This window comes from Bidens hawaiensis, unplaced genomic scaffold (genome assembly GCF_021521415.1).
Source record: "Bidens hawaiensis isolate Kalapana, Puna unplaced genomic scaffold, B.hawaiensis_p1.1 tig00014538_1, whole genome shotgun sequence".
NCBI lineage: Eukaryota > Viridiplantae > Streptophyta > Magnoliopsida > Asterales > Asteraceae > Bidens > Bidens hawaiensis.
The window spans coordinates 398,743-413,799 of record NW_027492268.1 but is presented as its reverse complement, the minus strand read 5'-3'; positions in this window follow the sequence as shown (position 1 = coordinate 413,799).

The following is a 15,057-nucleotide window of genomic DNA, read 5'->3' as shown; positions in this document are numbered from 1 at the left end:
TCTGGACTTGAACTTTAACTTGGATCTAGAATAAATCTTTAATCTAATTAAAATGGCCCAGTTAACAAATGGTAGCAGTTCCACCAATTCATCTCTTCATCAAGAACTTGATTCCATCATGGGGACTGCCACTCGTATACCCCGTCTCTTATCTCATGAGGGGTTCAGTGAATGGAAATTTCGGTTTGAACACTATGCCAAAATGAAATATTCCAAAATTTGGAAAAGTATTGTGAGGGGACCTCAAAGGATCACCTATCAAAGGGAAGGCTCTAACGAAGTTCTTGTGAAACCAGTTGCACAGTATGACGATAATGATTTTGCTAAAGTTGAGGAAGATGAGAAAGCTCTCTCCACTCTAACCATGGCACTCTCACCTGAGATTGCTCTTCAATTTAGAGAACTTCAATCTGCTAAAGAGTTGTGGGAGGCATTGATAGAAGTTTATGAAGGGAATGAAGATATGAAGAGAAGTCACCAAGATCTGCTGCGACAAAATTCAATATGTTTAATCATGTTTTGGGAGAAACGTTGGAATCCCAACTTCAAATATTCATATCTCTTGTGACTGAAATGAGATCAAGGGAGTTTATCTACAAACTTCAGAAATAAACAACAAGCTGGTGAACTCACTGCCGAAAAGTTGGGACATGAATGTTGCGGTCATTAAAAAGACTAAGGACCTCAACAGAATGGGTATGAGTGAAATGATAGCCACTATTAAAGCATGTGATATGGATGATAAGCAACGTGCAATAAATCATGCTAGTTCTTATAGTGCGGCTGTGTACAATGTTGCCTCCAACAGTGCTCTTATTTCTCAAGACAGTTTCTCGTTGTTCAAAGCCACCCAACAACCACCTCAGAGTAACTTCCAGATGTTCTCATCCACTTGAGATCAATCATCGTCATCATCCACCCCACCCCAACCAGCTGCAGTTTTCTTCACCAAGTCTGGACAATCTTCTAATGATACTAGAAAACCTGCTCACACATCCAGTCAGAACTTCAGCCAGATTCCTACCATATCAAAAGAGACTCAAGAGAATATTGCTCTAATGGCAGGATTCATGAATTTCTATAATGCATTTTTGGCTGGAGACTTGGTTCAACCTGTAGTAGCTGCTGAATTAGATCAGATTCATCCTGATGATATTGAAGAAATGGACATCTTGTGGCAAATCGCCATGGCAGTTTTTCGTGCAAAGAAGTTCACTAAGAGGACCGGTAGAAATAATTGGAACATGCTGAATAATCAAAAGGTGGGTTTTAACAAGGATACTCTCAGGTGCTACAACTATCACGAGCCGGGTCACTTTGCTCGAGAATGTACTAATCCAACGAAGGATGCAAATACAGGGCTTTGGTTCCAGTTGGGAATGCTAGAGGAGAGGTCGGAGGTAATTCAGGTAATGGCGAAAGAAGTATGGTTGCTCAACAGTTCTCTTGGGAAGGTCAGATGGCTACACTCAACATTGGAAACCAGACTGCAAACTTTGCCAATGTTGAAGACACTGGAAAAGAAGACGCTATTGAGGAGAAGGTCAAGGAGCTTTAGTTTGCATATATGGCGTTCACTTCTCCATATTCATCCGAGGTAAGTTTCAAACCATGTTCTTTAAATTGTGTTGAAAAACATAGAACTGTATAAGCTTCACAACGATAACCTGACTAGAGACATGGAGAGAATAAAATCAGAAAATTTTAAACTTAAGAAAAATGAAAAGGGCTTTCTAGACAAAATAGAAGAACAAAAGAAGGATATTTCTAAGCTTAAGTCTGATTTTAGTATAAAAACTCGAAGCCTCCAAGTTAGAAATCTTGAATCTAACTAGTAAGTTTGAAAATGTTGAACTTGATTTTAAAAAACTCGATGGTTCCAGTAAAGTAGTTAACTCGATGATTGAGAACCAATTGTGGTGGAAAGAAAATGAAGGCGAGGGAATAGGATACAGTCAAGTTTCCCCACCTTACAACCAGAATTAGGTCCCTACCCCAGTCACCAAAGAACAAGAAGAAAAGATAAAGGACATGAAGTATGGTAAACAAGATAAGGGTGAAGAAACCAGTTCAGTGAACACTGGTCCGTCCGCTTCAAATATGAACGATTCTAATGTGTCTACTTCATGTGCAGAAAAAGTAATTATGAAGGAGTGGACTGATGGGGATGATGACCCTTGTTTTGAATTTAATAATGATTTTGTTTCTGATGTTTCTTTAAAACTTCCTGTTTTGAATTCTGTTATTCCGACTTAATATCCGATTAATATATTCCGGCCACTTTGTTATAAGCATATTTTTATGTTTAATAAGATTTTCCGGTGAATTTGTTATTTTTTTGTTTAGTGAATACTCAGAATTGAATTTCCGTCCAAACTCTTAATTGTTTTCCGGCCAATTTTTTATTGTTTTGTTTGTCCAATTCTAAAATTTTCCAGCCAGTATTTTATTATTTTGTTTGTCCAGTTCTAAAATTCTGTCTACTTTATGTTTTTTTTCGTCCATTTTTTTATTTTTTTCTTTGCTAAATATAAAGAAACATAATTTTCGTCCAATTTTTAGTATTTTTCCGTTCAATTTTGATTTAGTACTCTTTAATGTTTTATTGGGTTATGATCTTTAATCTTTAATTTAATATTTTTAAAATATTAATTATAAAATTACTACTTTTTTATTAACATTTACTAATTATAAATATACTAAATTTACTAAACTAAATAAAATATTGATCTTTAAAACTAAAATACATATTAAATTATAATATTCATCTTCCAAATATAATTTATTCTAGAATTTAATAAAAATATTAATGTACATAATTGATTCCATTATTAGTTGGCCTTTTGAAATTTTTTTTTTTTGGATTATTAAATATATTTCATTTCAAATAAAAGGTTCCAATTACAATAAAGAGGCAGGTAAGCGGGCAACAAGTTGCGCCGCCACCCCCTTTTGAATGGCAAAACTGATCCTACTGAAAATAAAATTATCGTTCTTTGGCGTCGTTGAGTTATTGTGCACGACCCGCTGAACTCTTTTTAGAAACGTAGCAGCATCGGGAGCAAGAGACCCAAATGTATCAAAAGCAAAAAGAATGAAGGCGTGTTGATTCTCCACACACGCTTTCTCGTGTTTAACAATTTTTCCTGCTTCTGCCTTTAACACAGTCTGCCTAGCAACAAACCCGGTGTCCTAAGCCCGACAAGAGGGGACACCCCAGTAAGGTTCACACAAGCATGCTTCCCCCCAGCCCATCCAATAATTTGAATTATAAATTTTGACAATTTGAAATTCAAATTCAATTTGAAATTCAAATTAAATAAAATTCAAATTCAAATTCAAATATCTCCACTAGTGTTGACCTTTTGACAATAATTTGAAATTCAAATTCAAATTATTACTGACTATATTTAAAGATTTGACTAAATTAACAATAATTAAGAAAATAATTTATGTTTTTATATAATATTAAATAAAATTATATAACCGTATATAATCATAAAGTTTCTAAATTAATATTTACTGAATTATAAATTTAGTAAATTTACTAAATCATAATAGTGATTTTTAAAATTAAACAAAAAAGTATAATATTGATTTTCCAAATATAATATGTTCTAGAAGTTTCTAAAAATATTAATCTACATTAATTTAATACGTTATTATTCAGAATTTATAGTTTAATAATAATAATAATAATAATAAAAATAATAATAATTGACATTTTTACAAAAATTTGAAATTCAAATATATTTAAAGGTTTGACTATAATAACGATTTTTAATGAAAGAATTTATGTTTTTTATTGTTATTATTTCATTCCAAATTAGGCAACGTATTATTATTAAATATTAAACGATTTTGATTAACCATAAATATTGAAATATAAAATTTAGTATATAATAATACATTCTAAATATACATTTTTAATATAATCAATCGTTTATTTTAGGAAAAAAAAAAGATTTACAATAAACCGTTTTAATTATATTCAAAATTATTGTTTAGTCAAATATTCAGTTACCTACTATATGCTAATTGATATCATTTCAAATTTACAATTATATCTAAATTATTTCTAATCTATATTCAGTTATTATCTATAAATATATTGCTTTAACTTATGCATGTTGTTACGTCTAATATTAAATTTCATTTATAACAATTTCTATGTTACGAACTTTAACAAAAATAAACTATTGTCCAATCAATATATAACATACATGATGAATAGGCAATGCTTCACACCATTTTCATCATCGACCCCATAACCTACCCTCTGCATATGTATGTAATGTAAATAATCATATGACCTATTTTCTTTTTTGTTATGTAATAGGCACGCGGAGTTTGTGAAGATGGCCCATTTGGATGGGATGTCACAAATATCTCCACTAGTTCATAGCAAAGCTAGCCTTGGATTTCTAATTATTTAAAACCGACCGGTTTGCCCATAACTGGTAAACGTATCGGGCCACTTTTTAGTTTTCAAAATCAACATATTTTATTATTATTATTTATCTCAATTAAACTAATTATGAATTTCTTATGATTATATTATAAATAGTCTCTAATTATCTAGATATTGTTATATGAGAAAAGATTGTTAATGTGTTTATTCGTGATCTGATAGTTAATATGAAATATTAAATAATCATAATCAAATTTCATTACAAAACATAAGATTTTTACAAAATGATATTTTGATATCACGTAAAAATTTTCATTTAGTATTTGCATTTTTATGCAATTTTTGTCTGTGTGGTAAACGGTTCTCCAATTCACTAACCTATGTTAAACATTCAACAAAGTAATTTTAAAAGTTAATTTGTTTTTATTTATTTAATTTTATAACCAAACCTTAGTCGTTGTAAATTTAGTTTTTGTAATACATGTTAAACACTCGCTAACCTATGTTAAACATTCAACAAAGTAATTTAAAAGTTAATTTAGTAATACATGTTTAAACTAATTAATATAGTCTATAGTCTATCTTATATAAAAAAATCTTTTATATAACTGACTTTTGATTATTTTGTTAAGGTTAACACAAGTAGTACATGGTCAAACTGTTTAGAGTTTCTAATTAGTTTATTTTGTAACTTTTAGATTTGTTAATTGTATTTAACAACTTTATTAATGTTAAAATGTTACTCATTATTAAACATGTTATTTTGTTAATTGTATATTTAATTTGGATGCTATTGTTTTATTATATTTTCAGGTGGTGAAGCAAAATGAGTTTCTTTTGGTAGAATGTTTGAAGGAGTTCATGGTGGTTGATGTTTTTTGGTTGTTCGATGTACATTAACTTATTGTAACTTTTAATATCTAGACAATGTAAATGGTTACGTTTTGGTCCGAAAGTTTGAAAAAGATTTTTATTGCTTGAATTTGTTGTTTAAATTTATTATGTTTGTTGACATGTTTTTTCACTCGTGTGTAATATGGGCTATACCCTAGTAATTAACAAGTCGGCCCTGCATTCAGCGTGGGTCTTAACGAGTGGTCATGTCAGGGTTGTGTGATGAGATGAGTGGTTGTAAACTTGTAATATAGCACCCTAGAGTTTAGAATTTAATTCTTTTTTGTTTCGTAATGTTTTAGTTTGTAATGAAATCATACTTTGAAAGTCCTGTATATGACAATTAAATTAATAAAAAGTCATCTATGGTTTCAGGTTTAGTATACTAAGAAGATTATCTCCTAAACGGTAAAAAATGGATTAAGGAGGCTGATAATCGTTTTAAAATAATTCACCTAGACTTAAACTTCAAAGATGTTTCTATTAGGGATAGATAAACATAGCTAATTTTTTTTATGTAAATATCTTGTTGGTTTATTTGTAATCTTTTATTTTTATAAACGTTGCCTCACCAATATCTTGTTGTATTATTTGAAATTAAATATCTTATTGCATGTTATGTGATCTTTTATTTTATGCAAATATCTTATTCTATTATTTGTAATCTTTTATTTTTATAAAATATCTTTTATTTTCATGTAAAAGATAAGGATGAAAAATGCAATTTTGTCAAAAAATAAATTAACAGTGTAGTGTTAATTTCGCTAATAGTTTTTTTCTCCCCATTTAAACTATATAAATCCCAAAAACACAAAAGCTAGAAGAACAAATTCCCTCTCAAAGATCGATCAAGCCATCTTTTGACAAGATCGATTCTCTTTCAGTCTTTCTCCACCAACAAATGGGTATCAAAGATCAAGCATGCCAGTTAACCTAACTACTCTCTGTCGAATATAACTTTCCTTTCATGATTCCTATATTGTACTATATATATATGTTTTTTTTTCTGCATTCGATCAAATACACACATTTCACTCCTACAAAACCCTTCATTGAAATCTTATAGAGTACATTTGATCTCAAGCGAAGGAAACTTGAAGCTCGTTTATAGTCGAGGATAGTGAACACCGCAACTAATTAACAAACAGGTTTGCTTTCTCTTTATTAAGATCGTTATGAAAAAAAAACTAATATTCAGGATGACTCTTAATATTTTTATCATGAAAATACAAGTCAAAACTATGATTACAACTCTTCTACCTAAACTAGATTATGTAGTTATAATGTTAACATAACTTAGTTAACAAGAGATCTAACCCTAACTTGTCGTTAAGGAAACTCATCAAAATTGTTGAAGCTACTTGGACCAGCAAGGATTGACCCTTTGCTCGGGCAGTTGACAAGTGTTCACATCTATGATTTGTGTTTAAAATTATTTTGTTTAAAAATGATATTTAAATTGTCTTAGAAGCCCACCATATATGTTAAAAATTCAATTTTACATCTAAAACACAAATTATTATATATATTTTTTAGAGTTTTACATTGATATGAACGTATGTAGAAACCGGTTTAATAAAAAGAAAAAAAAGTCAAAAAATTGTTACAGGAATGATTTTTTTATTGGAATATCTTCTACACGTATTTATATGCAAAAGTTAAAATAAATTCCAAAAACTAGTTCTTTTTATATGTGAAATCAGTTTTATATTATTTTTTTTTACATAAAAACAGGGTTCTCAATTTTACGTGTTTCTCTTTTTAACCACCCAATGCTTAAACACCTCATGTAGCATTTATGGTTAAACACCTCATTTTAATTTACGTAGTGGGGGCAAAATTAGTGGATGGTGTAAAAATGGGTTGGATAAATATTGAAAATTCCAACTCGTATATTATATATTGGTTATGTTAAATAGATAAATTTATTCAAACGATGACATTATAAAAAATACAACAAATGTGTTTAATTGTTTATATAAATATATATTATATAGCATATTAAATTATATATTAAACAATATGAAAATATATATATATATGTCAAAAATTCATAAATATCCAAATATTTCTTTTTGATTGTTGTTACAAATAAAATTCAACTTATTTAATATTTTAACCCATTTGAGATAAAAAGCAGTGTTTAAAAACTGGACCATATTGCCTATCCAACCAACAAATAAATAAAAAAATGGTTGGTTGATCGCAAACCAGCTTTCAATCCGAAAACAACAACCGGGATAACATTAAATATTTCTAAAACTGAGTAGATGTACACAATAGTTCATGCACCGCATGGTGATAATAATAAGTCTGATGTACAACCTTGTCTTTTATAAATGTTGGTTTTCTTCTTGATTTCTCATTGGTGCAATATGAGATGAGATAGAGTTTTATTTGAAACCTTGAAGTGCCAAGTGATACAAAGATGGTCAAATTAGGTGTCACGTGACAACTATATTTTTGTTTATTATATTAAGGATGATTTTTCATGTTTTCTTTTTTCAGCGGCACCTAAATATGAGTTGTTCGTATTAAAGACTGTAAGAAAGACAACTACTTAGATGGAACTAAAACAAATGTGTTTAGTAAATGTAAATTTTTATTTTTATTTTTCAAATTAAATTCAAGTTAAATTAAATAATAATGGAATACATTTGAAATTTATGACAATGGACTTTTAGATGCATCAACTCAAACATTAAAACAAATAGGTACAATCTTATATGTTAGTTGTAAAATAAAATACATATACATCCCCTAAAATTTAATTATAAGTAGGTAAATATCGTTCTCCGAATTTATAAGATGAGCTTTTGATCTTTTAGACATCGCCTTATCATTTGACAAAATAAATACATTTATAAAAAGGATTCATATGATGGTTGAAGAAGTATAAAATAGATTAACGAGGAATTTAAAAGCTTAAACAACATGAAGAAAATTTAAATTGACCAACCGCCTCCTACAGTCCGGTTTGGTTTATACGGCCCATAAGTATAAAATCGTAAACCAAACCGTTGGTCATGATTTTACACAACTTTTAGTGGGGTACCGCCTTTATGTTTATTGTATCGGTGATGAACGGTCTTTTTTTATAAAACAACTTCATTTTAATATTCTAGTTTAACACCTAATTAAATTTTATTTTATATATTTATTTAGTTATGAAATAATGAAATGGTTCCTGTATATTTTTTAGGGGAGCTATAAAAAAGTTATCATCTAATAGGTACATGTAATTTTTATATGAAAACCACGTGTAATATGGTGTTTGTAACCTAAATATATAATATATGTATAAAACTGTATAAACATAAACAACTGATTTAAAAGCGAATTTCATTTCAAGATGGTAAGTTTGGCCGGTTTACTGGTTTTAAAGGCAACCAAGAAGACACCTAGTCGATATACATGTAATTAAAGTGTGAAGAATGCAATATTAATATATGATGCGTAATATAAAATACGTAATTAGATGCAGGACTTGTTGTATATAAGGTAAATTGATTGAAGGGGAGCAGAGCTATGAAAGTCTCCTCATGTGTGTTTGTGAGTACGAACACTATCAAATAAATGTGTTTAGTGCTAAGGAATGAAAAAGACCAAAGAAATTTAGTTTTCGTTGTTGTTGCTGACGGAAATCACTAATGGAAATAAACAAATTTTACGGTAACTAATAGCTACTGTATATTAGATTATTAGTTGTCTATGTAATTAGTGATACGCAACTTAAAGGAAATCACTAATTATTTATTGATAATGAAATTTTATTTCCATAGAAGAAATAATTCAAATATCAAGTAATACATTTAGTAGTGTATATGGAATGTTTTAATTTCTTCATTTTAATTTAATTATAAATAGAGAAAGTTACTGTTTGTGTCCCTGTGGTTTTAAGGTGGAGGCACAATGAGTCCTCAAAAGAAAATTTGAACTATTTGGGTCCCTATGGTTTTAAAAATGAACCATTTGAGTCCCTGTCAAATGTGGAATTACTAGTTTACCCTTTTTTATGATCTATATGAGTCCATGTGGTTAAGTGATTGCTCAGTTTTAGTCCCTCTTTAAAAATTTCCTTCAAATTACATAATTAACCTCCAAACAATAACCAATCAAGCTATAATCAACTAACCAAGCCACAATCAACCAAAAATTAATGAACCGAACTTTTTTTTAGCAAAAATAAAAAACACACTTTTTTTAACAAAATAAACGAACTGAACTAATTTTTTTAACAAAAATAGACGAACCATACTTTTTTAACAGAAATATGAACCAAACTATTTTTTTTAAATAAACGAATCGAACTACATTTTAATAAAAATAAACGAACTAGACTATTTTTTTTAACAAAAATAAACGATTGAATCACCTTTTTAGCAAAAATAAATGAACTGAACTACTTTAAAAAAACTTTCATTCAGTTATTTTTGTTAAAAAAAGTAGTTCATATTTTTTTTATTTGTATCAAAAATAAGTTTGGTTAGTTTATTTTTTATAGTACTTCTACGTTTGTTTTTGTTAAAGCGAATTGTTAAGTTCGTTTAGTTTATAAAAAAGTAGTTTGTATTGTTTATTTGTATTTAAAAAAGTATTTCGGTGTTTTCTATTTTGTTAAAAAAGTAGTTCAGTTAGTTTATTTTTGTCAAAAAAGTAGTTATGTTAGTTTATTATCGTCAAAACAGTAGTTCGGTTAGTTTATTTTTTGTTTAAAAATAAGTGTGATTCATTTTTTTTGTTTTGTTAAAATATAGTTGGATTCGTTTATTTTTTTTTAAATGAAATGAACTAAATTGCTTGTTAAAAAAAGTGGCTCAGTTCGTTTAGTGTAGTAGAAAACAAATTAGCTCGATACGTTTATTTTTGTTAAAAAATAAGTTTGGTTTGCATATTTTTGTTAAAAAAAAATTTGGTTATTTTATATTTGTTAGAAAGATAGTTTGATTAGTTTATTTTTGTTAAAAAACAAGTTCGGGACGTTTATTTTTGTTAAAAAAAAGAGTTTGATTCGTTATTTTTGTTAAACGAAATGAACTATTTGTTAAAAAAAGTCATTCGGTTCGTTTAGTTTGCTTAAAAAATTAGTTTGGTCCATTTATTTTTATTAATAAGTAGTTCAGTTCGTTAATTTTTTATGAAAAGGTGGTTCGGTTTGTTTGTTTTTGTTAAAAAAATTGGTCAAGTTTATTTATTTTTGTTAAAAGGTAAAAGGGACTCAAGGTGACCAATTATGAAAGTTCAAGGACTCAGAGTGACAATGTATATATATAAAAGTGAAATGTCGGATCTACCCTTGAAGCTAACATAGTTAAGTAACAACAGGGACTTAAATAGTTCATTTTTGAAACCACAAGGACTCAACCAGTTCAAATTTTCTTATGGGGACCCATTGTGCCTCCACTCTGAAACCATAGGGACGTAAACAGTAATTTTCTCTTATAAATATTTATTACCTAAAGCTTCAAAGATTGGGTGTCACTTGGCAAAAATATTAGGCCAATTAGAGATGATGCAGTTCAACTATTATTTTTATTTATTATAATAGCAGATATGCTAAAACTACATGATCTAGTATAGCTTCTAAGATCAATTTATTTTGTTTGGGTGCTAGACCGAGGTAATTTGGTCCTCTCATTTCTTAGTTAAAATTGTTTCGTTATCACCGTGGCTACGGGCTACTGGATCCGAATGCTCCCGCATTTCTCATCGAGCCATGTTTATTTGTCAGACCCAAACTGGTTCCAACAAGTATATTCTCGAAACGGTTCCAATACAGTAGATTGGACCGGTTTTCTTAAAAAAAAATATTTTATTATTATTATTATTGTTTAATGTAAAAACTAAAAACAAATTATTAATTATAATAAATAGAAACCTGATCATGATATATGTTCACCAATCATTTGATTTTGTTTAATTAGCTGCATGGCTGTGAGACACAAGACAGACCTTGTAAAGCTTACACGAGGATCACTCTTGTTTTTCTCACTGTGCCACCAAACCCTTCTTCATTTCTCTCTCTCTCTCTCTCTTAAACCCTCTAATCCATTCACCAATCCCACCTACAAAATCACTCATGTTTCGTGAGTCATTGTTTCAATGTTTGGTTTCTTGAAATCTAGTTAGCTTTCTTTTTAAGGTTCTTTTCATTGTTCATTTTAAGGTTTTCAAGTGATATGATTGTAACATCATGGATGATGGACCCCATTTGTAATCTCATATATAAGATTATGTGGATCCCAATTGTTATCCATGTTATCTCTTTCTTTTATACCTTTTTGCTTTGATTATATATATATATATATGATTTAATTTTTGCTTGCTAAATTCAGTAATGACATGATTATTATTCTGATTTTCAACTGTTTGGATGATAATTGGTTGTTTGTTTGTTTGAATCAAAATGTAGAATCTGTAGAAAACACTAATACTGCCTGGACACGACAACAATGGCAACTCATCGGTCCCAAGTCGTATAGAGAGACTTTTAAGAGAAAGAGAGCTAAGAAAGAACAGCAAAGCTTCGTATTCTAACGACTCAAACACGAATGATGCCTTTGAGTTCAGTGAAAATTTGGCTGATCAATATCTAGAAGGTACCGCACGCGACAGTTGGGAGAAACCGGATGGTGTACTCTTGAAACAACGGTTATTGGTTGTTGCTAATAGACTGCCTGTTTCGGCTGTTAGAAAAGGTGAAGAGAGTTGGTCTCTTGACGTTAGTGCTGATGGGCTTGTTAGCGCACTTCTTGGTAAGTTTTTCAATCTTTTTTGTTCTCATTTCTGACATTAATAGAAATTGGTTTAATCGGTTTTTGTTTGAGTGTATTGAAGGTGTTAAGGAGGTTGAAGCAAAATGGATCGGGTGGGCAGGTGTAAATGTGCTCGATGAACCAGGGCAGCGGTCACTAACAAAAGCATTGGCTGAGAAGGTACCGTGTTTTAAGTATTTGACTCCGATATCATATAGAATAATAAAAGGGAAAATCTCCAAAATAGGCAAGCGGACAAAATAAAAACACACTCTAAAATAGGCATCCCAATTTTAAAATCAACTAGACACCACCAATGTGAAATGGACACCTAACCTCTCCAGGCTAAGAAGCAACTAAGCCTAACATTATATCCCATGAAAAAAAGACTTGGCACCATCACAAACTGACATGTGTCAGTGTCAAACATAGCCTACATAGGAGACTAGTCAGAATGATAAGGCCAGAAGATGCCTACATGCTGGAAGGTATGGCCGATTCGCTGCCTACACGCCGAAAACTAGGCTCCTTTGGAGACGACCTAAGTAGCACCATAGCTGCCTAGAAAATAGGCTTCTTGTGCTTGTTGGAGTGCTTTTGGTCCATTTGCTTCTTTTAGAGATTTCTAGGTTAGCACTATCTATTATTATTAAACTATATATAGGGATGCAATGAGATAACCACAAAGGAAATCCAATCAAATACTATCTTCTCTTTATGATAGTGATAACTAGAATAAATCATGACTAATATAATCCATCTTATATTGGTTGACGGTTATGTTAAGATTAGTTGTGATTATTATTATTATTATTATTGCAGAGATGTATACCGGTGTTTGAAATTTATGACAATGGACTTTTAGATGCATCAACTCAAACATTAAAACAAATAGGTACAATCTTATATGTTAGTTGTAAAATAAAATACATATACATCCCCTAAAATTTAATTATAAGTAGGTAAATATCGTTCTCCGAATTTATAAGATGAGCTTTTGATCTTTTAGACATCGCCTTATCATTTGACAAAATAAATACATTTATAAAAAGGATTCATATGATGGTTGAAGAAGTATAAAATAGATTAACGAGGAATTTAAAAGCGTAAACAACATGAAGAAAATTTAAATTGACCAACCGCCTCCTACAGTCCGGTTTGGTTTATACGGCCCATAAGTATAAAATCGTAAACCAAACCGTTGGTCATGATTTTACACAACTTTTAGTGGGGTACCGCCTTTATGTTTATTGTATCGGTGATGAACGGTCTTTTTTTATAAAACAACTTCATTTTAATATTCTAGTTTAACACCTAATTAAATTTTATTTTATATATTTATTTAGTTATGAAATAATGAAATGGTTCCTGTATATTTTTTAGGGGAGCTATAAAAAAGTTATCATCTAATAGGTACATGTAATTTTTATATGAAAACCACGTGTAATATGGTGTTTGTAACCTAAATATATAATATATGTATAAAACTGTATAAACATAAACAACTGATTTAAAAGCGAATTTCATTTCAAGATGGTAAGTTTGGCCAGTTTACTGGTTTTAAAGGCAACCAAGAAGACACCTAGTCGATATACATGTAATTAAAGTGTGAAGAATGCAATATTAATATATGATGCGTAATATAAAATACGTAATTAGATGCAGGACTTGTTGTATATAAGGTAAATTGATTGAAGGGGAGCAGAGCTATGAAGTCTCCTCATGTGTGTTTGTGAGTACGAACACTATCAAATAAATGTGTTTAGTGCTAAGGAATGAAAAAGACCAAAGAAATTTAGTTTTCGTTGTTGTTGCTGACGGAAATCACTAATGGAAATAAACAAATTTTACGGTAACTAATAGCTACTGTATATTAGATTATTAGTTGTCTATGTAATTAGTGATACGCAACTTAAAGGAAATCACTAATTATTTATTGATAATGAAATTTTATTTCCATAGAAGAAATAATTCAAATATCAAGTAATACATTTAGTAGTGTATATGGAATGTTTTAATTTCTTCATTTTAATTTAATTATAAATAGAGAAAGTTACTGTTTGTGTCCCTGTGGTTTTAAGGTGGAGGCACAATGAGTCCTCAAAAGAAAATTTGAACTATTTGGGTCCCTATGGTTTTAAAAATGAACCATTTGAGTCCCTGTCAAATGTGGAATTACTAGTTTACCCTTTTTTATGATCTATATGAGTCCATGTGGTTAAGTGATTGCTCAGTTTTAGTCCCTCTTTAAAAATTTCCTTCAAATTACATAATTAACCTCCAAACAATAACCAATCAAGCTATAATCAACTAACCAAGCCACAATCAACCAAAAATTAATGAACCGAACTTTTTTTTAGCAAAAATAAAAAACACACTTTTTTTAACAAAATAAACGAACTGAACTAATTTTTTTAACAAAAATAGACGAACCATACTTTTTTAACAGAAATATGAACCAAACTATTTTTTTTAAATAAACGAATCGAACTACATTTTAATAAAAATAAACGAACTAGACTATTTTTTTTAACAAAAATAAACGATTGAATCACCTTTTTAGCAAAAATAAATGAACTGAACTACTTTAAAAAAACTTTCATTCAGTTATTTTTGTTAAAAAAAGTAGTTCATATTTTTTTTATTTGTATCAAAAATAAGTTTGGTTAGTTTATTTTTTATAGTACTTCTACGTTTGTTTTTGTTAAAGCGAATTGTTAAGTTCGTTTAGTTTATAAAAAAGTAGTTTGTATTGTTTATTTGTATTTAAAATAGTATTTCGGTGTTTTCTATTTTGTTAAAAAAGTAGTTCAGTTAGTTTATTTTTGTCAAAAAAGTAGTTATGTTAGTTTATTATCGTCAAAACAGTAGTTCGGTTAGTTTATTTTTTGTTTAAAAATAAGTGTGATTCATTTTTTTTGTTTTGTTAAAATATAGTTGGATTCGTTTATTTTTTTTTAAATGAAATGAACTAAATTGCTTGTTAAAAAAAGTGGC